Source organism: Anopheles funestus, chromosome 2RL (genome assembly GCF_943734845.2).
Source record: "Anopheles funestus chromosome 2RL, idAnoFuneDA-416_04, whole genome shotgun sequence".
Taxonomy (NCBI): domain Eukaryota; kingdom Metazoa; phylum Arthropoda; class Insecta; order Diptera; family Culicidae; genus Anopheles; species Anopheles funestus.
The window spans coordinates 87277806-87299007 of NC_064598.1; the positions used below are offsets into that span (position 1 = coordinate 87277806).

Consider the following 21202-nt stretch of genomic DNA (forward strand, 5'->3'; position numbering starts at 1 on the left):
CGAAATGGCGATCATCGAATGGAAGGGAAGCTTAAATTAGTTTTTTTATGCTATATCCCATCCACGTGACAAAATCACACAAAAAAAGGGATTTTTTTATATATAAAATACAATTTCAAATATAATTTTAGAAACATTGTTGCGAAAATAACGCAGGATTATTCGCTAAACGATAAAAAATGCAATACATTTCGAGATATTTAATGTCCTCAAAGCTTCTCCTTCAGCAGCATGAACATTTCTTTCTTGTACAACATATCAATAACAAGCGATTACGCTTAATCATCGTACCGCTCTGTTGGCCAGACTCCTTTTGCAAGTCTTCTATTGCAATACCCCGTTGGCCAGCCCGATCTTATTCAGCAATCAAATAAATACACTTTACCCGTCGGCACGGCAACCGAACGGGCTAATCCCATTTCAGTGTAATGAGCGCAAAACGGCCCCATGCGCTGGGCAAACGATTTCCACTCCGCGATTATGACACTGCGCGACGCGTACTTTGGGGCGCGCATGCCACGTGGGAACTGCTATCCGTGCGGCAATAAACATTAGTGACAATTCCATTTTCGGTGGCGCACAGAGCGGTTCCCCTTTATTTTTCTTTATTTTTTTTTGCCAGAACGGAGAACAGCTGGGAGTTCCAATTGGGACCCGAGACGGTGCGCCTGTCTCGCTTTCATATGATGCCGTGCGCTACTTAGGCCATCCCCGGGCATTGGGTGCTTCATTGCTAACCGCTCCATAGGATACCGCTCCTGCGTGGTAACGCGTATCGTTCAGAACCCTATTTTGGATGCCGGTTTCTATTTGGCGCACACGAAACCATTACTTTAAATTGAATTTTTACAATCCGCTCCCGCGTAACTCACCCAACCATTTCCTCAGATGCTACGGACCAGGTGGAGCAATGTTCCAATGTTGAGTCGGAAATGGATGCGAAGGGACAAAACAACGCACCACAACTACCATATACCGCCGAGTGACCCTAAGGGCTGGGTATGTTTGGGAGGATGGGGAGCGAAAGTTTTCCAGCGGAGCTGGCCCGTTTTTAAAGCGCCCGATCATTGTAGACTGTTCTTCTCGATCTCATAATTTTAACCGTCCCTTTACCAAGTGGCAGGGGTCTCTCCAGCATTACCCTAATTGTGCCCGAACGAGCGCGCGCGCGCGCTTTGCTCCCGCTCGCTCAAGCATTTTGTTCATGGTGATCTTAAGCAAAAGGGCACACGAAGAGGTCGTCTGATTGGTGGGCCTTCCCTTACTCTGCTAATAAAGCTCGTTCCGCAACCATCATTCTCCACCGCACCGGAGATCGTTCGGTTCGCGATCAAATTGATTTGTAACCTTATGGTGGCAGGGCCTTTGGCTTTTACCGACGCGTTTACACGCAAGTGTCTATCGCACCATCCAGTTGCAAGCAAGTTGCACGAAGAAAGAGACATTCAGGAAAGGAAAGTAGTAGGAGAGAGGGAGGAAGAGAAGGGGGCGCTAAATGCACTATGTTGCTTTTATGCTGCAATCGTAAGGGAGCAAATGTTTTGTCACTTGGACAGATGTCACCGGGCGCCTTGCCACTAACGGAGCCGACCGCCGCGCAGTAATGAAACCATTTTTGAGGGTGGAAATTGGGCCTTGATTTTCCACGAGCCGGCGGTACCTTTCTGTTGCACCGGCGTCCGCGGTGTCCGCGCTTCCAAATCGGTCGCGCGGCAATTACTTAATTTAAACTATCAATCAGCGCGAGCAATGACTGAATGGATGGTTTTTGTTGTTATATATTTTCCTCCGATTAGGGATGGGTTTGCCGGGTTTGCCACTTCAAGGTGGCCAGGACGATGATGGACCGGTACTGTTTGATGTCGGTTCACCGGCGTTAGTTTGTACACCTTTTAGCGTACGGCTCCACGCTGATGGTGATGGTTTATTTGGATGCACTTATAGATTAACGAGGGCATATTTCATTGCGTCGCTTTTGGAAATAAACAAGACACAACGAACAACATCGTTAAAGCCCGTTTACAAGTGGCAATAAACAAGGTACGCTGTGTTGGGTGCTTTTAAATGATGTAATGCGTCCCCGGGGGTGGCGTTTGAAAATTCATTTCGACTGTCATAACGGAAAGAATAGCATAAATACTACCTGAAATGAGAAGTATACTTCATAAAAAGTTTGTGCTGAAAATATTACATTATTTTTCATAGTTTTATGCGCAATTTTATTTAGAATGAATATTTAAAATTTTCAACCAATTTTCCTCAATAATTCCAGAATCGTTACTATTAGCAATTAGTCTTTTAATTTAAATTTTTTTGGGAAAATCGTCTGATACTACTAAAAGGTACATCCTGCAGATTCTTTTGACAGTTATTTATATCATGTTTTTTACTGCTCAAAGTAAAACATTTACATAAATTATTCAAAATACTTAAGATTTTTTTTTTTTGGCAAAACGGCCGAAGCAGTAATAATTAATTATAAATAAAATAAATAACTTGAGAATTTTTTAAATATTTTTCACAGTTTTGTTGCAAGTATACATACATTATGTTTTATAAATGTTAAAGTTTATCCCATTTTCTACATTCACCCGCTTATTGCATGCATCACATCGCAATGACTTTGCAAATCACTTCTGTTTACAATCTTACCGAGCTGATTCGCATACCAACAACGCCAATGCAGATCAGGGCGTAACCGATGGAAGAAAGCTGTCGGGATGAAATTGGACATGATTTATCGACTACCGGTGTCAGGTTGAATCAGTTCAAGTCAAAGCAATTGCGAGTAGGAAGAAAGAGGGCGAGGCCCCAAAAACTACTGGACACCATACAGGCGATTAACCGTTTCGCGCAACATGCAAACAAACAAACAAATCCGATCTGATCCGAATCGCCGAAGAATCAGGTCAGCCAATGCTGAAAACGTCGTAGAAACCGATCCGGCGCGTACTAAACACGGCGGAGATTCAGCTGTCCCGCACCGGAATGATGTTGCGCCCGATAAGCCCTCTGTAATGGGTGAGTTCTGTTTGCTGGGACTGCACGTGAGGGCAGGGTCATTTAATATGATTGGCATGAAATAAGAAACGGTTTAGCGCACCAGTTTCCGTCTGGACAGGGCTGCACATGCGTGCTCCATCCATACTCAAGCTGTCACGTAATTCGGCATTTCGGTACCGTTTTCGGTGGGTTGGCGTTTTGGGAGAGAACATCACAGAAATGTGTGCCGCGTGCGTTTACCGGGCAGTTTGATTGGATCGACGGTACGGACTGGTTTGGTTAACTGCTTCAGAAGATCGATTGAAATTTGAGTCGGACGCAAAATATTTTGATGCCGGTTGGGGAGTGGGTCAATGTGGCTTTTGACCAGTAGCTTGATTGGCCTGTCGCGTGGCCTGTCGAAGCAACTCTGATTAGGTTTTTGACCAGTGAACACATTAAAGCAACGCAATCGTGTCGCTTTTGTACACTGCCAAAGAGTTGGCTGAAGAGAACAACACACACAGAAAACACTTTCACCTTCACCTGAACCGTTCAACCCGTAACCGTTTAGCCTCGAATCGGCTGGCAATGTTTATCCCTAATGTGGGCAATAATAATTCCTTACTTCGGGGACATTGGTAAGGACGCACTAGACAGCATCAGCAAAAAAAAGAAATCTCCAATCGTCACCATCACCCACAGCGCACTCTCGAGTGAATGATAAATAATATCCTCACTGGTAAGGGTGTTCCATGAGATGGCCAAGGATACACGGTACACGCCAATCAGTTTATCTGGTTGCGATTCGTTTTTTTGCATCCGAAAAGATTTATTGATGAAAACGATCACAATTATCATCATTACACTTGAGCAATCGGATGAAGGGCATTGCGGTTTAAAGGTTCAAGTTGCAAGCACCCAATCGATCTCCGAAACGGATGGGAGGGTTGACATTAAGGAAACTTTATGCGTACGCGGATAAAGACATACCTTCTGTGCACGGACCGAAACGGATAAAATCAATTTTTACACCCCGAAAGTGTAATCACGCAATGCCGCCCCATACTGTTACCCGCTTACGGAGCTAATTGATGTCAATGCCAGGAGTCGTTGTACAAACACGGACATGGATGAATTCTGCACAAGGTCTTCTTCGCTGAAGTGTGTGCAGATGGACACCCGCAATCCGAACGAACACTGACTGACTGATCGGGGAAAGCATTCAGATGCTTTGTCGGAGTCCGACCAGGTGTAAACATTCCGCAACATTTCGCAAAGTGTTTGTGGCTCTTTGTGGCAGTTAAAGCGTACGCAGCAGTAACAAGTTGCTTCAGGTCGTTTCGTTATTGTAGGGTCAGGTATTTTCTGGAGAACAATATTGGAACGATGCAATTTAAAGACCGTACGACAAAAAGATTCCCAAAAGTAGCTTAGTGCGCAAAGAAATTTCGGTTGAAGGGCCCTCTGGCGGAGAAATAAAGTACTTAGTGGAGCAAACTTTTTATCCACTTGTTCTCTTATAGTTTTTGGAACTTTAATTTTGTTTTCTGTTCCACCTTTCTCCTTTTCAATCACAAAGATATTATCAATGTCATCGTCATGATCGTCGCAGCAGCAGCAGTTGCAGCTGCTGCTGTTGTAACACCCGGTCGCGACTTATTGATTCTTCTCATGTTTTTTTTCTTTCGCAATGTAATCCCACCGTTACGGCAAGTGCATCGTTCCCATTGGCACTGTAAAGTGATTTCGTAACCTTCATTACTTTGTTTGGCAATGTCTGTGTTGTTGTTTTTTTTGTGGTCCGTTTCCTTTTAAGGCCTTTTTTATTCAAGTACTTCATGCTGACGGCTGACGAAAAGGAAACGAACATGAAAGCGTACTCAAGAGACAGGTTGTTTTAAGAAAATGTCTTCTTTCTTGTGTTTGTGTCTGGTTTTACGAGTTTGCGGAAACGTCACGCTGGGATAATTTCCAGTGTATCCGTCTCGCGCAAACCGTGCTCACAGGGCGTCCGCTTTGAAGGTTCCGGTGTGCGCTTTTTACTACTGATCGGTCAAGTGTCCAGACGGCGCTCTTGTGCCGCTTTCGCTCTCGCCCGTTCGAGGACAAGTGGGTGATGAGGATACCGCTTGAAACAAAGCCATCAGTGCTCGGTATGTTTTGCAAGTAATGATCCACAGCACACATTTCAGACTGCTGCTCGACAGACTCCGCTGGATCAAATGCTATCGCTGGATAGCAACTCCCCTTGGAGGGGAGAAAAAAAACCCATGACACAGAAAGAAAGAAACACGATTGGAAGCCACAATCAGTGCACTTTAGTTGCAAACGAAGAAAGCCGGGTGCAAGCCGTGGTGTGATGAGTTCGATGCTTGGGCTACCGATCGTACCTATTTCAGGACAGCGAAAATGAAAAAAAACTCTTCGCGGCAGGTGATTAATAGTTGTTCAATGAATGAACGATTAAACTTTTATTTATTGCCCACTGCTGGTTCTGAACCCAACTGGGGAAGGGGATACCAAGCAGGGCACAAAGTATCAGTATCGGGCGCCGCATACGAACATCGTCTGTTGGGCTCGCCCCGTGAAGGTGAAGATAAGCCTGAAACGCGTCGATAATCGGCAATCTTAATGGGTAGCGAAGCGGTGCGTGTGTATACGATCCCTAATGGAAGGAATCGCTTGCACCTTCGCTGTTTGCGCCATGTGAATGTGCAGAAAGCGCCCTTCAGACATTCCACTACCTTGGGGATTGGTTTGCTAATCGGAGACTTAGGAAGGTACTAGAACGAAGCCGTGCCCGATGTATGGTGGTTGTAGAGCATTCTCACCAAGGTCAGCGTACGGATAATGGGTCGGTGGCAATCCGGTTCCAGATTAGTCTAGCCGGTAGCGATGTCCGGAAGCCGGACCGTGATGGTACCGTGCATATGTACGCAACGCGCATATGCAACCGCCCCGCTAAAAGCTCACCAGATGCACTTTCTATCGCGCATCATCCATCACGGGATCGGTTCATCGTATCGGGCTCTCCGGGTGTACATTACTAGCGATTTCTCACCCACCGATTGCCGACAATGTTCTGCTCCTCTTCCTTCATGGTGCAGCTGGATGGATGTAGGTTTAGCTCCCGGTCTGGGTACTTTTAGTGATTAATAATCGTACATTTGCGTACAAAAATATCAAATCAATTGCTTCCAATCGGTACTGCAAACAGCTCTTATTAGTTATTTCTCTTACATGGCCGATTGGAGACGTGAATGTCTGGTTGAGATGAGATAGAAAAAGAACGAACAGAAAATCGACCACCCCCTAGGGAAGGCAGTAATCGAAACATATCATATATTATCCTTGTTTAATTGTAAAAAAACCTTAATAGTTTCGATTAACTTTCCAGATAACTTCGCTATTAAATATTGGTTTAAGCAAGCTCTACTATATGGTGTGTTTTCTAAAAGTAGTCTTACTCACACCTAAAATATTAATCGCAAAATCTCCATTCACCATTGAAGCAAAACAGCATTAAGTATCATTTTTTAGAAGCCACAAATCCAACCCCAAAGCCTCCGGCTGCTTCACGTTTTCATGTGCTATCTTGCGCGTTCGATCAGCGGGGAAAAAATTACACCTTATTAATTTACATTCAAATTAATTACGACAATCGCCTCGAGAGGTAACGGAAACGATCGTACACCAAACGTTTGACACCTGTTCGTTGTGCTGTTTGCGTCCCATTCGAAACACCCTCCGGCACTTCGAAGGTTGGTTTTGCTGCGTTGTGTAAACTGCTCGGGAGATTGCGTGCTCCTTTCTTAAAACCTCACACCAAACGAACCCAGCACTGCAACATCTTATACCGACATTAAACAAGAGTGTATTCAAATTTAAATTCACTCCAACACGGGTACAATTGCGCATGGCAACTGCTGAAACTGCTCGAATCATTGGGTGGGAAAGAATACGATCCCATTGTTGCCGGAAGAGTGCTGTTGTGTGAATAAATTGTGTGAGCTCTTGTGAGCATTGGTGAGGTTTGTTATGGAACCCCAAAAGCAGATCTGTCCTTTCTGATAGTCTAGCATCGCGCTGGTACAGCATCCTCTAGACCGGTGATGAATATTTTTGTAATAATATTTGATAACCTGCCGTTTCGTCTTGTTACCAGAAAAAAAACACACACTCGCTCTTGTATAGTTTTGATGGTCTGGACGGTTCACGAATTTCTTTGATTAGGATCGACCAACGTAGGACGTGCTGGCAAGACGATGACGATATCTTCCTTACAGTGCATGACGTGAAGAAGGGAGACGAGCGTGTGTACCGTTTTTTTTTGTTTGATACGGATCTCCTTCTTGCTTGACGGATGCGGATCGTATCCACAAGGTGTACCTGTTGTACCCTTGTCCGAAGATACGCAGACGGCAAAGCAAAACTCACGGCGAAGACTCTATCATTTGGTAATTTATTGTAGTTCGCTTCTGGGATCATCAGGTGGAAGAAGAATCTGAGGTTTAATGTACCTGTCCGTTCGTTCGTGCCCGGTGCGTATGAATGCTGGTCAAGTTGTTTCGATCAGAGCCCCTGCAAGAGACGCGCGCGGGGGGTGAGAGACGAGACACCTGAGACCATTTCCATCCCGAGGTCACTATCCGGCACCCTTTTTCGCTCAACGGAGTGGAGTGACTCTGATGCGGGTTCGAACGCAACCCGTGGAAGATCTTCGCCGATCGTGAACGCCACGTTTCGAACGCGTACATGCGGCCGTGGTACGTGAAGATCGCGCGTTTTGGATCAAATTTGGTAGACTCGAGGCGCAATGATTTGAATGTTCTCCCTTCTTCTGTTTTCGTCCTCCTGCTTTGCGTACACCAGTCTTGCCGAGGGGATTTCTGTGCACCGGGAAGCTCCAGTTCGGACGTGCCGTGGGGGTGCCATGAGTTTGAAGTTCTTTTGTAGCAATTGAAGCGATTTATCTCTGGCAATGGAACGAATGTTTGGATGCCCCACGGTGATGGTCATAACGAGATACCTTCGGTTTTGAGGGTTATCGTACTGGATAACACCGGTCGGCAAGGCAGGTACAAACCGTTATGCGGGAGTTACAAGGGATGATAATGCTCGGGAGTTTGAAGAATTTCCAGCGAATGGTTCTTGGCTAAGAATGTGAATCAATTATTTAGTTTCGTACGTATTGTGGTGGCTGTAGTGAAGTAAATTTTATATGCCCTGAAGCAATAGACGATGTAAATTTCTTTTCCATAAAGATGGGTCGTATATTCTATCTTGTCCAGAGATTAATTGTCATTGCGTCCAAGTTGTTCTAATTTTTGTAAGTTAAGTTTTCATCTAAATATAGCTCAATATTAAATAACATATTTTTCTCTTATGGAATGTTTACCATTTCCTGAATAAGGCACCATCATCAATGCATTAACTTATCAAATTAGCTCCGGAAGCAATTTTATAGCACTAACATCACTTTTTTACAGAACACCGGACATCCGAAAGGCTAAAATACTTTTACACCCTTTTTTGACTCGTGCACAAATTCAAACCACCACCAGCAACAGTACATTGCTTTGCATCACTGCTCCTTACTACAGAATTCAGTACAAAAATAGATACAAAAAAAATCAACCGACGCCACGCGCCCTCATCAGCCGGTGCAGCTAACCGTGCAACAAATGCCCAGAACTCCACACACCGCACTGATAAGCATCACCATGTTGTGGGGGGGAAAAAGGCTACTACACCTTCAGGACTCTTGCAACCCGCTCCATCACTACCGAGTAGAGGCACTCGCTCGGAACGGCGTGCCTTGTTTGCGTTCGCGTGTGTATGCGCAGGTCCTGTGACGAAGGGTCGCCAGTCAGGCGGCACGAGAAAGGACTGTACGGGCCCGAGCGAGGCATCATGGTCGAGTAATGCACATGTGCATACCGCTTCCATATGACACCCGTCGAGATCCTCGAGTTCCGGTATGTGCCGTGTACCACCACCAGCCTATGTGCGAGGTCCTTGGCATCGGGCAAAACGCCCGAAATCCGTCACCTGTTTCCTTTTTCTGCTTTGGCATTCGTGTTCGCTGGTGAGGAGTGATATGAAGCGTATCTTTTCGGTGGGTTCAAGATGAATATGTTATAGTTTTGTTTTGTGTTCGGGTCTGTGTATCTTCCTAAGCTCTTCTAAGGTACTGTGCTTACTAGGAATATGACGATTCGACGGCTTAAGATGCATCACATAAATGCAATGTGTTTCTTGCACTCGCTAAGGGCTTCGTGTGGACGAAGTGCCTCTGCTCAGGGTAGGTTCAGTGACATTGGGACCACTCCATATGCCACTACATCATAAGCGGAAGCACAACTGCACCCAAAAACCCAAACCGAAACAACGGAAACCTTTAGGCACGTGGAAGATAACGCTAGATGGGAACGCAACGCTTCCAACAAACATCAAACTACCCCCGAGGGTGTCGTGCACGTGTGACACCTTGCGTTCGCGGTGCGACAAGAGTTCGTTGTGCGCAACTGTAATATTATTAGTTTTTTTCTTCTAAGCTTCGAACTAGATTTATTATCCGATCCTTCAGCACGTACACCATCGTACAGGAGATTTTACAGCTAGGAATGTTTTCGTTCGAATGCTAGAAATACTTTGTCTGAATTTTATATGACTGCCTTCGGCAGCGAGGCCATGCTGAACCGCCATTGAACATACGGAATAGTCGAACTAGTGTGAACTTTCACGCCCTGGGCGGTAAAATGATTCGTGATTGGAATTGATCGATACTGGTGTACGGAGAGGTTTTGTTGGCGCGTGTAATATATTGGAATTAAATATTTCTTACAAAAAAAAAGGTTTTCATTTTTGTCAAAATAGTTTTTGACATGTAAGGTAACAATTCATGTTTATTAAGGACAATACGGAAATATTGCCTCGTTTGCAACACATTAATTAGGACTCTTACATGTATTTTCGCAACAAAAAGTGAACGTGTTTGTGATTTGCTCATTAAGATTTGAACGCATATTTAGGAAACAAAAAAGTTTTATTAACAAAGGAAGATATCACGCAAAGACTAAACCCTTTCCACCAGATCATTAGCTCCGGATTGTGTGAAGTTTTTATTGATCAGATAGAAATAGTTTTATTTATTTCGATCGTTTGCTCTGCTGTAAGGAAACCTCTACGAGCAAGACTGTTGCATTGAAATGAACCCGTTGGCGTGACTGATTGTCGTAAAAACAGGAACCGACTTTAATTTTTCAAACCTACCAACCATCCTACAGGTTGACAAATAAAAACAATCTATTTGCTTTTCACTGCTTTGTAGATCGTACTGCCCCGAAGGCAGTCGTTTTTCCTTTTTAGCGCCTCCGCTCGGGTTGGCCCGATCAAGATCAAGAGCGCGCAGTGGAATCAAGTGAAATGGTCCAACGGAACGTTAACGACCACCGGCAACGACAGGTTGTGCGCATTTTCCACCGGGGGCTTCTGTAGTTTTTTGGAAAGTGTCCGTTGATTATCGCGAGCAAGGTCCCGGCGCGCTTGGGCCCGGGTCTCCCTTTCGCACCTAATCTGATCAGTTCGCATTGCGACCTCGAGGCGAACGATTTAATTTTCACCCAAGTCCAGGTTGCTGGACCCCATCGTGGTTCGGGTGGCAAAATGTGGGTGAAACTCACCTGTAAGCTGAAAGGGAACAAAGATTTGTGGTTCGAAAAATAGATTGTCTGCTTTGATTAGGCATGATTTATGATGAACTATTTAGGCTTCATTTATTGATTTTCGCGCGTTCGGGAAAGTGTTTGTTTGAGAAAGGAGTAGGGATGGTAGTACACACCGATATCCCTCCCACGGTACTTATTGCGTTGATTACGACGCAACCAAACAAATGGCTCAATCTGGCTCAATCACCTCAACCCTGGCAGTCTTCGCAACCGCCTCCCTCCCCAAAAAAAGGGGCCACAGTACCTGATTGCGTATCACAAACCTGTTCCTTCCCTCGGGATGCCTAGACAAGGTTGTCCGATAATGTACACGGGCAAGGTGGAAACGAGATATGGGCGCGCGATGATCGGCCAGGAAGGTGGCCAACAAGTGAAGGGTGAATAGTTAAAAACAACATCCACTCGAAAAAAAACGTGTGCCCCGCGTGCGTACGATTTCGGTTTGATTTATGCGCCCATTATCTGACGCCTTGCGTTCTCGGTTGATTTCCATCGAAAAGTTTGAAGTTTGGTTTTGTTAATTGTATTTTCACTCGCATACAGACAAGCGGCGTACAAGCGCGTGAGCAGCTGGATGGTAAAACGTAAGACGTAAAGATTGATCTCAAATATCGCACACGCAGCTGTGTGCTTTGACGCGCGATCTCTCCCACAAACCGATTCACGCAATCTCCTGCGTTCGCAACAATGTTAGGCATACGTTTTGCGTGTGGTCTTTGGCGTGGTTTTTGGATGGGACGGGGTAGCAGCTGAGATCGATTGGATCGATCGGATGTGGATGGGGTTCATTTGCAACAATGAGGCAAATCACGTGGGTGGTTGGAGGGTCATTAGTTTAAATCAAGTGCGAAGTAGTGGAATCCCCCCCCCTCGCAAACACCTTCAGCGTGAAGTGGTTACGGAACAGCTCACTTCAAGGATGAGAAGAAACTCATCTTGCGTCGATTAGAAAGAGCGTTGAAGTTTGATTTGATTGGATTATTTAAGAATGTGCAAGTGTGTTGCTTCAATGTGGTTAGAATCGAAACTCAATAGTCTTCTAGCATAATAAACATCAACGATAGAGCCCAAAGTTTGGGTGGTCGTTAAATAATAGAAGAAAAATTGATTTATTTTGCCTTGGTTATTCTATTTTTTGAGATCCATTTGAACTTTTGATGTAAGTTTTTATATAAACAATGAAAAACTTTATTAACCTTGATCAGTAGGAATATCCTTATTTGTGTAAAAATGCCAGCTGAAAAAGTTAGCTATACCGAAGAGTTCTTGAATCTCTCCAAATAATGCTTAAGTTAAGGTTTTTTTTTCAAAACTGAATGTAACACATTGCCTCATTACCGACGTTTCAAGATAAAAACAAGCCACTCAAACAAACCATTCCGACGAAAGCCCGCTTCCTATTATCCGGACCTATTCCGGCGGAACAAACTCTGCTGGTTGCAACGCCGAGTTTTTTTTTGTCCGTTATATTCTAACCTTCTAGACACCGGACACCTCATGCCCGAGTCTCACTTGTTATCTTCCTCAAGTGTTTCTGCACTGTCCAGCCGTACCGTACTTGCCCCTCGTTCCATACGGTCACGAGCGCCATTAACGGTCACGTGCCAGAAGTCAACGTCCAACACCCGTCTGCCCTAATGACGCTGCACTATTTCATGCCCAGCCGGTTACGCCCCCGTGCACTATGCGCTTGACCGAGAACCCATCCTACTGTAGAAGTGCCCATCCTGACCAGTATGCTCCAGTGCAGTGTGTTGGTACTTCCGCATCCTCGGAACGTAAGTGCCACATGCCACAGTTCCGGTCTGTCAGTCGTGCAGGACGCGTTCCATATGGTACGGTGCCGTACGTGCCTGTATCGTCCCTGTACGGCACATCATCGGTGATGACGAGGCGCGATAGCAGCCAGCGCATCCATCCGTTCCCTGTACCCGCATTACATTATCCTTGCGCACGGTGAGCTATATGATGCATAATAATGTCCGTGCCTTAAAATTGAACTCCCCAGGGGTAATAAAAAAAGGAAACGAGAAAGCGGAATACAGACAGGGAAGACCCCAGTCAAGGATGCGCATCCAAAACTCGATAAGGGTTGCAGTGGCGAGTTGTGGGGAGTTCTAGCCTTTTCCCTAAATTATCGTCGTTAGACAACATTCAGGACACCAGTTGCGTCCCCGGTAAGGGTGTACAGGGTTTGTTTGTCGGGTATGATAATGTGGTACGGCTATTAATTGCATAATTTTCAACCAGTCTTTACCTCCCCGTTCAAGAAAACCATTGCTTGTCCATCCAACCGGTACGATATGTTGCGGGAGCGTGCCCGGAGAAAATTGGACGGACGACTTCACCAAAGTCAAAACCTGACGCACTGGACGCAGGTTTGTATCAGGTCGATTGCAGAGGAGTCGTCACCACATGGACGGCACCACACGCCACGTCACATCACAAATTAATGCGCATAAATTTGCATTGAATTCCATTCACGGCCTGGTGCGCCCCCAAAACGCGTCCCACCCTAGTTGCACGAGGAAAAGAAAAACTTCTTACCGTTTTTGGTCGGAAAACAAGCGACCGCACGTGTCAGGCGGGCTGGAAACATTTGCTGATTGACGGACCAATAAGTGAGCAGGAATTTGGGATTCGTTAATAAAAATCAACCCAAAGCTTGTTCGAAACCGTCCGATCCCGAAACGTCAATTAGTGGAAATTTCTGTACAGTGATCTGCAGAAGATTGATCCTGGGCGATCGCTGTGCAGGTAAGGATCAACCAAACAATCAGCCCCGTCCAGAGCGTCAGATGGTGCGTGTGCGGGTGTTGGACCCGATTCGTCACGAAACCGTTGCTCCAGTTAGCTGCGCCTACAACGATATCCCTCACGTTCACAAGTACCAACAATATGGCGTGTGTGGCGTATCGGTAGGAGTAAGGTACCGGAAGATATTGCGGACGTCTAAAAATACTCACGCAAACGCATTAAAGCAAGGACTCGCGTAGCGCGTGGCACTTTAAAAGAACCATAAGGTTCGAACACTTCCCGCTCTGGAACGATCTTCATCCATCACAATCGTTCAGCGCAACACATCCCAGCACTAGGCAGTACGTTTCGTAATTAATCTTCACCTTCACTCACTTGCAGACACGGGGATCCTTGTAGATCCTTTCTTGCCACAAAAGCGTTCCATCGCTTTTAACGATCTTTCCTGATGGTTCTGAGCTGGTAGACACGCACGGCTTTCGGAACCCCTAGCACCATATGTTTGTCTTCGCCTCGCTGCACATGCGCCACAGTCCTTTATGCCTACAAAGTGCATCTTCACCGCCGACATATGGACGACCTCTTATGTCCTATCGCTAGTCGCCTATCCTCCGGTATCGTCCCGCGCTCCTTTACAACCTGAACCCAAGTACAAGTGGTTGTAGCTATTTTCGTACGCCGCTAGTGTATTGCTCTGTCATATTTATGCCTCCCGAAGGAGGGCACACCCTGCAAGACCACTTCGAAGATGATGCCGATTCCGGGTTCCGGGTTTTTGCCTCATTCCGATCCCGCGCTTGGAAGAGATTTCAGGCACCGCAACTCCGCACTGGAAAAAAGGCAAGTCGTACAAGTGATTGGATGCAACTGTTCAACGGTGCCGTTTCGCCCATCGACGAAACCATCTTCCGCCCGGTGGCTGCGACGACGAAGGCTGCACCAATCTGGGTGCGCGGAGTGCTTGTCGTTAATTAAGAAATCCTGCACTCGAACGAGACTTGTGTGCGAGCGGAAGAGAGTGTGCGGCCTTAAGCGACGTTCCGTTGCGGCAAGTTGACAGAAATATAACTAAATTTCCAGTACCTCCTGCAGCAATCAAACGACGGTAGACGACGATCATCACCGAAAGCCGACATAATCGCATTTTCCGATCGTAAAGGAACAGGCTGCGGTTGAAAATCGGCGCCACCGCTCCTTCCAGCGAGCCACGATACAGAGGCACGCGCATGAGAGAAGGAATTGCTAGCATACGTGCCGGACCAGGCAAGTGGGGTATACGGTGCGGTTAGGGAAAAAGTGGATCTTAATTGAAAGTAATCCTGTTTGAGGTGTGACCGAGCAGTCCCAGGTCAGGTTGTCCGTAGGGCTCCTGTTGGGCCTGCCGGCCGGAGGTGAGAATGTTGGTAAAGATAATGTTTATTGCCGCTGGTGCAAACGCTTGATATTGGTGCTATCGGGCCGAATAGCGATTACTTTCCGGCTGCAAGGGACACATTTATTCATCATCGACTAATAGAATAATACCTGTCAGCTGGAAGGGTAATTTAAACGCCACTAATTTCTACTTTGCCCGATCGATGGGGGCTTTCCTAGAGTCGTTCTAGCAATTTGCTAGGCACTGATAATGATTTATTGTTTACTTGCTTATCCATGGTGTGCTTTGTGTTGATTTGTGAATGAACATTCCGCTGAAGAAATGATAGATTTTACTTGTGTTCTAATTATGTTCGACTGATCGAAAATCGTTTAAATATTAGATAAGCTTGTAAGCCAGTAAAAGTTAATCTACTGAAACTTTTAATAAAGTGATTATTAAACAAATTGTAGCATCGTTTTTAATTCTCAGTCAAGATCGGAGTTTCCTGAAAAATAATTCCTGAAAGTTTCGAAAGCCAATACAATTGATCCTGGTAGTAAATTGTTCTTGAACGCAAGACACGAAAATGTAGAAAATATACAACAAATATCACTCCATCGAAAAACAACTCATTCACGCCGCATCTGCTACCGATAAGAAACAACTTGTTTACTTTACATGCTCCGATCGGATGGAAACCATTTTCCCAACGACCCTCCCGCCTTAGCATCGTCGCTTACTCTGCTCCCTCGAGAGCACCGATGGCAAGGCAAATCAATGTACCGAAACTGAAACGATATCCGTACCGGCGGGCGAATCCCCCAGACACAGATCTGTCGGAAATGATTTACTCCGTCCGAAGAAATATAATTGAAGAAATGTGAATTTATTACCGCCACATTGCACCGGCCGTCACAGGATTGTGAGGGTGCGTGTGTGTGTGTGTGTGTGTGTGTGTGTGTTTGTGCGGGAGGATCTCGCCCGAAGTTCGAGAAAGTCCACGACGTGCAGACGCGTAACGCGTTGGAAATTCTCCAACAACCACGCGATGGTTACCTTCGCCACGGAACACGATCAGGCGCCTCGTCGACTTTGACAGTGAAGCCTCTAGTTTGCCATCTCGGGACGGTTGGAACCACTTGGAGCTAGACAAGCTAGACAGTGTTGTGGGAGTGCAGTGTACATGCTGCGCCATGCACACCAGTTGGGCTTGTTCTCGCTTGGAAGAGAGATATCTGTCTCCTAGCTGTCTCCTTCACTTCATTTCAAACTCGCTTCATCGACAAAACAGCATCATGGTTTCCCGTTGCAAGGAGATCAAATTAAATTTGCTGAAAATAGCTTCATTATAGTCCGTTTAATTTCTAAATTGGTCCTCTGGAGACTTGATTAGTGGAGTTCGGATCCCGGTTCGATTTCTCTTCGATCGTGGAGCTGTGTTGTGTGTGTCTTTTTCCTGTGCAGGCATGTTGCAATTTTACGACGCAGAAATGGAACTTATTGTTCGATCAATCGTGCTGCACTGGAAAGCGTAACACGTCACCACCGTTCGTGCCGCACCGGGAGACAAGTTGTGATTCCTCCGCTGGAAGACCAAATGTACGGTGCGCACAAGGTATCAAATTTCTCTCTGCCACAAGCGGAAATCAATCGCCTGCGCGTACCACTTTTACATATGTTCACAATGGTGTATGCACATGCAATCGAGTGATTTGATTCGGTTCCGCCCTCCTTAACACTTTGCGTCCCAGAAAATCTGGTACAATTTGAAATTGACTTTGAAATTTATGCTCACAATTCGATCGGATGTAAAACATACCGTACCGGGTGGTCGCATATGGCGCCCGCAACACCCCCCTTTAACCAGCGGGGGAAGTCTTTTTTTCCCGTTCCAACGCACCCGACACAGCCACATGGCCAACTGGGGCCCTGTTAAGGTGGCAACCTTCTCGACAAGTTGCGTACTGATCGGTGAACGAGGGGTTTTCTAGTCGATCAAAGCTCGCAGGACCCATAGCGAGTAGTTCGGCAAGCTCGACATTGATTCCTGTTTGGCGTCGTTGTGTTTACCTAGCTTTATGTACACACCGGCGCACTCACATGCACACAACGGCTGTGAGTTATGATTCAACTCCATAAAACGCAATCATTTTCCAATAGATTCGACATGGTGACGGTGGTGGTTCGAGTTTTGGGGCCACTGCGTTGCGGTCCTTCCCATATTGGCAGCTGGCATCTAACGTCAGCCATCGATGTGGAGCATATTTAACCGGGGTGGTCAAAAGTTTCAGTGAAAACCGGCCACACACACACAGATGGTCAGAATCTGCCTTAGGTAACACGTTCTGGATCGATTTCGCTGGCAAATTTTCGCCTGAGGTCAGATCGGGTAGAGTGACGTTAATTTTATTTCATGCGACAAAGTAGGACACACGTTCCATTTGAAGATTAGTTCCAGTATTGATTTTGTAGAACACTGAACGGGTAGCAAGTTTGTATGGATAATTGTTCAATTTAAGGAAAATAGGAGAGTAATAGGTGAATAAGAGAAATAGGAAAATAGGAGGTGGTGTATTTGATAAACGTCGCCGGTCCACACGGCAGGACCGGGTTCAAATCCCATTCGGACCGTCTAGCAAGGACTGACTATCCGGCTACGTGGTAAAATAAGTCTAGTAAGCCAGAAATGGCCGGCGTGACCTGCAAGGTCGTTAAAGCCAAGAGGAGAGAGGAGAGTATTACTGTATCAGTAGTTGATTAATGTTATTATGCTTAATAAAGATCAACCATTGTGCTAGACTAGAGTCATCCTAAAGCTGGATATTGTGGACCATATTTTATATGTATGGCTTAGGGATTTTTGACCCCATCCCTCCCTATCGTAACAAAACCTATCGCTGGAAGCATCACCCCTCTATTATTTACGTACAAGTTTGACTAATTCCCCAATCCCCTTTCCAAAGTTTCACAATATTTGAATGATCGCTTATTTTAAAAAATGTATTTTTTTTACTCCCAGAGCTTGTGCCGATGGTGTATTAAGCTCATTGCGCTTGGAAATATGCAATCAAATAGGGTGCTTTTATTGCAAGTCGCATCCTTTCATCCATGTTAGGCTTATTGTACAACTGAAAACTTTTATTCTTCCGTTCTCGCCCTTTTCCTTTGAACGTAAGTCATTATTTTGATAAGCTCACGCGATAGATAAATAGCATAACAATACTTAATAATGTAATTTTAGAACAATTTTTTTGAAATTTTCCAACAACTTAACAACAATTTTCGAACATGACAATGAAGTAGAATACCATTTTCAAAGTTTAACAAGAAACGATTCTGACTACTTTCAAGGGAAATTATAAGAATTGTAATGAATTGATTGTATACTTACAGGTGATTATTTCCAAGACAGGTACATCTGTAAGAAAAAGTAAAAAAAATAATCAAAACATAAATAATAAAAAAAAGATAATTCGTCTTATATCATTTTAAATCCCATCTCACAACAAACTTCCATTTGCACGCACTAATATCTTCCTCGGCAAATCGACACGACCAGAGTAAGCTGATACCCATCGTACGGTCGATCGTAATCGGCCCTTTCGTTGCATAATTTAATCTCAATCTCTCATGAAGAATATTTTCTTTCCAACGTAAGTCTACCGCCATCGTATGTTCATCAATCATGTCGGCCCGATATCATCGCCCCGTCGAGAGCAAATTAATTAGAGCTGCATCCAACACGACCACACCCTGTCCCCAGCATCTCGAAGAGGATCCTTCTAGCATTGGATCTAGCCTAGCGAAAAACCCTTGCGTACATCAGATTAGTTCACAATTTATCACGCACAGGTATGCGGGAGTGATATCGCTTAAGAACCTGGCAGAATCAGCATGTTTGTGGTTGGTTTCTGGCTTGGTAACAATCAAGATTTAGCACTGGTTATTAGCTGAAAGAGATCATATTCCTACCCGTTATTACCTGCTTTTGCTTGTAACTGCACACAGAAGTGTCACAGAACTACTGCGTGATCTATTCAGTATCAACAAGACAGATCGTAGCGCAAAAAAATGCTCTCTATTTAATTACCATCTACTTGCTAGCCTTCAAAATTCAACGGTTTCAAAGAAAGTACCAAAGCGCACCCAATGATAAAGCGGGCCGTGCTTTTACTCGCATCGCTTCAAAGTGACCAGCGTTTGTGATAGGGAAAATTGTCACCATAAATCATGCATTACTTTTAATGCACCATAAATTAACTTCCATTCTATCCGGTACCTATTCAGCAGAGGCGGGTGAAGCGATTAGAGACGTAAAGCAAGGAACGAGGCAACGCCGTCCAGGAGCGTCCTTAAAGGGACCGAAGGCATTTGGCGTGCGATCTACAACCGGTGCGCTTGTAAGCATGCTAGCATAACATCGGCTTAGCCGAAAGATATCATAAATACTACTGCTCTTCTACTAACCATTAACCATCTCGAGCTTTTTCCTAAACGCAACGCGCACGCGCGTGCTCACATGCAATTGCGTGTCGGTGCTACGCCGTGCTTGATGCGCTCGAACCAATCATCAGCTTCAAATAATTAATTTCACCGCCATCGGGCGCCGATTTATTGCCGGGCGCAGGTTGCACTATCAGCGCCGGGTACGCTAGTGAAGGATGATAGTTGCATTATTTATTCGCTACCCTTCACGTACGTGACACTAATAGGTGCAGCGTAAGTTGGCGAAAACGCAACGCGGCTTCAGTGCTAATGTGCCGAAATGAGTAAGAACGGCAAAAAGGCTTGACGGCCGTACAGGGGTTTTCCACTTTCTATGCTAATGTTATAGTGAGGCAATTTCGATTCGCACTTATCCGTGGAACGTTTTTTAAGACTATTCAGTTATGGTCACTTGTACTTCACATAACTTAATTATGGAAATATGTTAAATACTTAATTTTTAACTCAGACACCCCTGCAATACGATCGTCCCTTCACCTTCCATCCTCTTATCCTTTCCGTTTGCCATAAACTGGGATGATGCTGCGGAAACGGAACTGATGTTTTGCGCCAACGCATCCCACCGGCCGTTTGGATAAAAAGAAGAGCTTTAGATTTTTCTTCCTTTTTTCCCCCACCCCAAGTTCCGAGTGTGTGTCTCGCTTTTTTCTTTAAATCTTCTTGTCCGAAACGCGCTCTCCCATTCATCATTTCTTCCACGACGGTCCAACTTGGGACGGTTTGGGCGATTTCATTGCATGAGCACACCATTCGGCACCGGTTCAGTTCCAGCAGGTTTCGTCTTGACCGTGGCCACTTTGGTCGGGTGGGTGGTCGTACCGCCTCGCATACATGCTACACCGCCAAGGAGCGCACATGGTTTGATATTCATAATTTGTAATTTACGATCACGAACACAATTAAAAAAAAAACAAAATCATTTTTGTGGATATGAGGTAGACAACAACGAAAAAAAAGAAGGCAAACGACATAAACCTTGCGGTCTGTGTGCGTTCGAAATGGACGAACTCTCGCGGGTGTGTCGGCTTAAAAGCAAAGGCAATGGCGACACCCTCACCCCCAATCTACACCACTGCTTTGCCTCGTCTGTGTACCGCAAGTGAGTGAATAAATGAAATAATTAATATCAAATTAAACAATTTATGCGGACCCCACATGCTGTTTAGAAGCGTTGCGTGCAGAAATGAGGCTCAGTTCACTCTTCTAGAGAACACACTGACAAGAAGGGGTGAGTTTTGGGGGGAAGGGGGTGTGCAACTGCAAAAGGATTTACGAGATGACGAGCTGTGTTGCTGTGTATGAGTGTGTCAGGATCTCAAACAGAAAAAAAAACCACACAAACCAACATGGGAAACTCACTCACAGGAGAAAATTAATAACATGAAGGTGTAATGCAATTGGGGTGGGGGTGAGAAGGAGTACGATCGGTGGGTTAGCAATGGATTGAAGCTGTTTGTTTTATGCCTCTATCGTGCCGACCGAAACCGACGCAACGTCGTTTGTCGACAACATCGACAGGGCTTTCAACTATGCCGACTATGGGCGAGCGCGTTCCGCTTCCCGCAGGTGGGGCACCATGTTTTCGCGTTGGAAAAGTGTCACGTAATGCAATACAGGGAAATACGCATTAGCAGAGGAATTAGGGGTAGGTACGATCGTTACATTTTCGATGTTGAAATCGATCAACCGAATTATTGCACTTTCAGGATAAAGATCGTTGTACTTTATTAACAATATTAACACAGCTGCTGAGTTTTATTAGTTCCTGTTTTATAAAAAAAATCATGACAAAACTGTTTCAAATTGACACTTGATTCGTTAAGTTTCATTATTTTGCTTTAAAAATAAAATAAACATTTTTATTTTC

General features: G+C 45.1%; 1 long non-coding RNA gene across 1 annotated transcript in view; it reads right to left on the reverse strand.

Annotated features, from left to right (window-relative positions):
• LOC125775203 (uncharacterized) overlaps window positions 1-21202 on the reverse strand; it is a 126347-nt gene that overhangs the window by 35602 nt on the left and 69543 nt on the right. Inside the window, exon 2 of the long non-coding RNA XR_007421152.1 lies at window positions 18221-18247. This is a non-coding gene — a long non-coding RNA (uncharacterized LOC125775203). The remainder of the gene's footprint in view (window positions 1-18220; window positions 18248-21202) is intronic.